A 7,087-nucleotide genomic window follows, 5' to 3' on the forward strand; every position below is an offset into this window, starting at 1 on the left:
TTAGAATTTTTCATTGCTCTTAAAATCTTGAATAGAATTGTACAAACTGTCACACTTTCATGCAATGCCTAAAAGTTCTTTATGGTTCAGAATATCTGGGGTGTCGGTAAAAGCAGAAGAATAATTACCACTATGATTTAAAAAAAAAAATAACACAGGGCAGGGTAGCTTCCCACGTTCCTCTTTTGCAAAAAGCAATACATGACTTAGAAAACATCAAAAGGTAACTGAAAAAAATAGGATATGATAAAATGATCAAGCTCAGTTTCTATTTGAGCAAATATTGTAAATGTCCAGGTGGCAATTCCCTGAGCAAGGCAAGTGGTGCCCTTCCTTGACTGTCCACTTTTTTCATTAACCTGTATCCTCAATTGGATGATAAGTGATTGCATTTTCACTGCTACCCCAGTTTCCTGGTAAGGGGTTGCAGCCTGGAACTAGCAGCCACCTCAGCCCAAACGAAGAGGGGGTCCAAGGCAGCTAACTCCTCCACCCATTCATGTAATAATCATATTCTCAAATAGCGGTCTTTGTCAAACTTATATATGGAACACTGAGTCCTTGACTGCTATTCCAGAACACAAATAGTTAGACTGCGTGGTTTCCTTCAGAAATATTCCATTTAAAATTATATTATAGTAAAAATAAAACTGACAGCTTTGAGCCAGGTGCCAATTTCAAACTTACTACTTCGTATCTAATACCACTAGCCAAATAATATATGATCTTTATATGTGACCACAATCACATTGAAACAATGACACCTTTTCAAATAAGCACTGTATATATGACAATCTCTAGCTACCACTATTATAAAAGTGATTTCAAGTATTAAAAAGTTTCCAAAATCTATTTGGGAAAAGTAAGGTCAAATCCCCATTATGAGCTGTAATCTCCTCATCTGTAAAATTACATGATCTCTAAGGTCCCATCAAGCCTTAAAATTGTGTGAGTTTATTTCCAAACTTGGGAGTGAAGAAATCCAACCTCTATCTCTGATGTCAAGACTGAATCACCCTGTGTTCTTTTGCCTCTTTCTGTCCCCAGAAGACTTAACTTTTACAAATGTATATTGATATGCAATATGCTACTTACAGCAACAAAAAGTGAAAATTATTAAGGTGTTTAGTTGCTCTGTAGTATTTCAATTCATAGAGACTCAGAAACAAAGAGCCACCTTTGGAACACCCAATGAAATTAAACCCATTAAATGACAGCAATCAAAAACATACATATACACAAATTGGCACCTATGCCTCCGTGAAATGGCATCAGTCAAAGTACTATACATACTGTTTTAAACCTGGCTCAGAAATGGTGATGAGAAATATCCTTAGAGGAAATCTATTAATATGAACATATTCTTAATACACCAAAGACTGTGATAGATCTCTTTCAAGTTGCAGCTGGCCTTCTGTCACAGGCTGGTCTAGAAATAAAGCAAACACTAAAACAGAATAGAATGAAATCTAAGAAGATTAAGACAAGAAAGCATTTTTTTTCTCTTAATGCCTGAGACTTTTGAGACAGCAAATAAACTCTGATATTGTTTTATAATTCAATTATTTAAAAAACAACAATTTAGAAAACATGTAATTATTCATACAAATAGAAGCACTGGCAATTTATATTCCCTGATAACTCCCTTCTTCATTTTGTGTCCAGATTCTTAGGGAAACTTTACCTAAGTTTAACAAGTATCAGAATTTACCTCTGTTTAAGCAGTTCTGTTTGTCCTTCCTCCCTTTAAACTGGAGATACTTACAAATATAACAAAGCAAATGGAAAAGTCAAAGAGGGTAAGGACAAAAATAACAGTAATGATATCATCCACTCCTGCCCGGCCACCGAGAGACCTCGTTTTAAAACACCATGTTCACTCCCCTAGCACCTAGCACAGCCTCTGGCAAAATTCAGGTGTTCAGTATATATGTTAATACCTGAGAGCGGACCCAGTTCATATAGTGTTTGAAGCAATAAACACACTTACTATGTTAACAACCAGCGGGTAGTTTTTGTGTGCCATAACCAGACTGGATATCAGCATGCAGATTTTTCCCACCCAGACCTGCTTTTGCCTAGGACTTAGAACTAGTTTTAGCTCTAAACTTCTGACTATACGACTTCTTTTGACACTGGAATCCTGCATTGAACATCAGCATTGATATTTCAATTTTTGCTTTATTCCTACCAGCCACACCACCTCCAGGTCCTGGTTCTCATTTTCTATAGCTTTAGCCACTGTCTGTGTGCTTTCCAGGATCTACAAGTCTGACCATAGTAACAGGACATTGAATGGGATTGTTTCTGTCCTGGTTTCTTCTGAGGTTCAGGACAGTAGGTAACATTCCCATGTGAAATACTAGGCCACCTAAGCAGGACTGCAAAAGAGTTGTCTGTGAATTAGCTCTAACTAACCTTAGATTTTTCACTCATCTCTGCCTTTTAAAGAGATTTGGAGAGGCACATTGTACACTGAAAAATAGGAAGAGGCTTTCTTTCGAGACAATTGCTAATGAGCTGAAGGAGGCATCTGAGGGCACATGGAGAATTTGCCTCTGGTTCCAAATCAAGTGAGCAGGGCTTCAAGAAGACCATTTCGTGAGGAGTTTAACACAATCCCCTGGAGTATGGGGACACCCACTCTAGTCCCCAACTCAAGCCTGATTGTATAAGGGGCAGGAGGCTGGCCAAAACAGAGGGCTGCTTAGGAAAACCACTGATCATCTCACAGAGGGTCAAGGGGCCATGTTGCTTAAGGACTAGGTGTGGGCCCCATGGGAAACAGAGCTATCATGAAGAGACTGAATCGTGTTCAAGAGGACTTTCTGCAAGAGTCAAGACAGCTTCACCAAGGAGTTATAGAGCCAGATGCAGAAGCTGTGTGAGAATCATACCTGGACAGATGAAGGGGAATTATTGCCCATGTGGAGAGGGCTTCGGGAAAGTCATAGAGTTGTCCACTAAACATCCAGGAAAGAATCACTTCAAACAATAGCATAGGCCGGAGACATCAGCATCAGATACCACCCGAGCTCATCTAAGAACTTTCATGCCTCGTACTCTTTGCTTCCATATTTCCACCCTGGCTGAGGTAGCAGCAGTCCAGGAGGTAGAGTAGATATAGCAGTGCTAAGGAAACTGAGATGAAGGTAAACATATCACCCACCCTCACCTCTAATGCAAACTTCTAGCTGGAATGAGCATGAGCAATGGGAAAGAGAGGCTCTAACTCACAAGGAAGTCTGCCATTTTGCCTATTATGTGGGATTGAATATTTTAATCATTGAAATGAGTCTTCATGTTGTGAGTAAGAGGGAGCAGAGAACTTTTTATCTAAGATAACCATCAAAAGTATAAGGCCTACAAAGTTCTCATCCAGGAGCAGGGGAATTTCTAGGGGATAGAAGAATTAAAGAAAAAATGACAACGGTTAAAATCAGTTTCCAGTCCCACCATTTTATTTTACATGTTGATTACACCATTAATGAGTACTACCTAACTCTCCAAGTGTCATAGAAGTCATGAATACCATACCTTACTCCCCAGAGCCTATTAAATTTGCATTTGTTTGGATATTGTATCTTATATCAACTCTTCCTATGGAACATCCCTACAGTTTAGGTAACTTCTCTCAAACTTTGCAATCCATCACTCCTCACTTCCATTGAGGTATCAGCATGTCTTATAACTGAAACAAACTGATGGCATGTATTATCTAGAGATTGATGCTTAGAGCTGTATTCTCAGGTAATTACTTCAGAAGCAAATATACCGGCCCTTTGCTTTCCTTGACTTTCTGCCCTATTGAAAGGATGTTTTCTCCTTTTTAATGTATTTTTAGTAAAATGGGCTTGGGAATAAAAGAAGAAAACATTGTCAGGTTCTGGGTTTTATTTTATTTTGTTTCACCTATCGGTAGCTGAAATCCTAAATACAGAGGAAGGAAAGAATCAAAAGAGTAAAAAAGTTTTAAGTGAGGTTTAGAGATTATCTTTTGTTACATTTGATGATATGCTACAAGTGCAAGATTGGAAAAATTGAAATTCAACACTTTCATTTTTGGTAAAATGATCCTATGAATATAAAAGTCCCAGAAGACATATACACATATATATACGTATATATATGTGTATATATACACGTATATATATGTGCATATATACACATATATATGCGTATATATGTGTATATATATACACACATATATATATATATGTAACATTGTATACCATAGCAAAAAAGAAAATGAATAGCAACAACAAAGAACTAGAAACATGAATATTCAGCAATAAGGAATAGTTGAGTAAATTATACTATATCAATACTATGGAAAATTTCAAAGCTATGGAAGAAAGGGTTGGATTTATTAAACCAATTATTCTGGAATAAGGTCCATATTACAGTTAAATGCAAAAAGTAGAAATAATTCCATTTTTTGCAAATATTAATTAATTATAAGAATAGCTATATATATGATATGTTTATGTTTGTATAAAAATAGCAAAAGTAGAGAATGACTTGCATGAATACCCTAAATGTTGACGCTATAAGGAAAAAAGAAAAATTACTAAATTCTTATACATATATGTGTATACAAACACACACACACACACACACACACACACACACACACATCTTTTAACTTGTAGAAATGACCATGCACTTTTAACTATTTTCATAGTTGAAAAAAATGTAATATTAAATTACTACCATAACAAATGACAACAAACTTAGTGGTTTGAAACAACGCAAATTTATGATCTTACAGTTGTATAGGTCAGAAGTCTGATGCAAGTCTTTCCGTCTGGAGGTCCTATGGAAAAATACATTTCCTTGCTTTTTCCAGGTAATAGAAACTGCCAGCTTTCTTGGGCTCGTGGGCCCATTACATCTTCAAAGCTAGCAATGCCCTAGACAATTGATTCTTTCTCATATAGCTTCACTCCAACACTGTTGTGTTTTACTTCCTGCTTCTTAAGTACTCTTATGAGTACAGTGGGCCCACCTGCATGATGAAGGCTATTCTTGCAGTTTTAAAGTAAACTTATTGGCAACATTTGCCTGGGAATTCCCCTCTGCCTGGTAACAACCTGTTCATAGGTGCTGGGATTCGTCCATTTTTCAACCTACTCCACCACCACCACCACCATCACCCACCCCACTCCATCCCCCAACACACACATGATATTGTTTCTCAGTTTAGTGGAGCAAGCATGATAAATGTCCTTAGAATGTCAGATAATGCTTCAGCATGTTAGAAATGTACCTCTGACTTCCCTTTAATAATCAGCATGGATAACATTTGCCTAGGTAAACACTCTCTGAATTTTTTTAATCTTCTCGAATGACAAGTTTCATTGTATTTATTCATATCCACTGGATAAAGTAAAAACAACTTTTGTTTATTCTAACACTAACCCCTACAAATGAAATCGATATGCTTCAACAACAAGGAAATCAAGTTTGTTCTTTCTCTAGTTCCTTCTTCTTTGTCTGAGTTAAATGGGAAATCTATATTCAGCAGTAGAATTAAATTCACCATATTTGCCACAAGTGGGTACTTGTTTTGAGTTTTCAGTGAAAAATTCAAAAGATGGTTGGAAAAAGATTAGGTTCACTAGTAAATTAGAGTGAAAGAAAAAATAAGCTGTTGCAATTTGTCTGAGGTTAATGGTATATTAAAGGTTCTCAAGTGTGGACGGAAAGGTTAGGGTTTTTTTTGTTTTTCTCCTATTTCTTTTCTTGTTTTTCTTTTTTCTCTTTCTTTATCTTAAGTAGAATCCCCTAGAAGCAGTGCCTGAGATGGGAATTCATTCACTGACTTATTGTGGAAAAATCTATATTAGAGAGAGGGAAGGATAGGGAAGGGGAAAGAGCCAGCAAGGGCATGAACTTAGGTAAAGGCTAGTTAGAGTATAAATTGCACTAACAGAGTTGTCTTACCTGGAAGCAAGAGGACAGGACTTTTGTACCATGTATCAGTTAGTCATTGGCTGCCCCAGGGGTGAGGAGGCATGTAACCTCCCAAGTATGGGCAGGTGAGGATCAGGTCAGCAAAGGACAATTCTCCAGAGTTCAACACTTGCACAGCTGGAGGGTCACTCCCTGATCAAGTAAAAGAGATCTGGAATGGACACCAACACTATCTCCTACAACATTCCTTTCTTTTTCTTTTCCACTGTCCTTATTTTCTTCCTTAATTTCTTTCTCTATTCAGTTTAACTCTTGCTTTCCTCCATATTGCTGACTTTTCCAATAGTCAGGTTTTATTGGAAATATTCACACATAGTCTTTAAGCAATGGAAAATAAAGAGGCAACCAACTGAATGGGAGATTTTTGCAAATAATGCCTCTGATAAGGGGCTAATATCCAAAATATACAAGGAACTCATACAACTCAATAACAAACAAACAAATAATCCAATTAAAAAATGGGCAGAGGAACTGAAGAGACATTTCTCCAAAAAGAACATGTAAATGGCCAATAGACATATGAAAAAATGCTCAACACCACTAATTTACAGAGAAATGCAAATAAAAACCAGAGTGAGATATCACCTCACACCAGTTAGAATGGCTATCATCAACAAGACAAATAATAACAAGTGTTGGAGAGGCTGTGGAGAAAAGGGAACCCTCATACACTGTTAGTGGGAATGCAGATTGGTGCAGCCGCTATGGAAGGCAGTGTAGAGGTTCCCCAAGAAACTAAAAATAGAATTACCATATGACCCAACAATCCCTCTCCTGAGTATCTACCCAAAACATCTGGAAAAATTTATTGGTAAAAATATATGTGCTCCAATGTCCATTGCAGCTTTATTTATGGTGGCCAAGACATGGAAACAACCAGTGTCCCTCGATAGATAATTTAATAAAGAAGTGTGGTATATATACAAAAGGGAATACTATTCTGCCATAAGAAAAGATGAAATAGTGCCATTTGCGACAACATGGATGGATCTTGAGATTATAATGCTGAGCAAAATAAGTCAGACAGAAAAAGTCGACAGCCATATGATTTCACTGATATGTGGGATATAAAACTGAAAACAACAAAGGAACAAGACAAACAAATGAAGAA

This window comes from Rhinolophus ferrumequinum, chromosome 8 (assembly GCF_004115265.2).
Source record: "Rhinolophus ferrumequinum isolate MPI-CBG mRhiFer1 chromosome 8, mRhiFer1_v1.p, whole genome shotgun sequence".
Classification (NCBI taxonomy): domain Eukaryota; kingdom Metazoa; phylum Chordata; class Mammalia; order Chiroptera; family Rhinolophidae; genus Rhinolophus; species Rhinolophus ferrumequinum.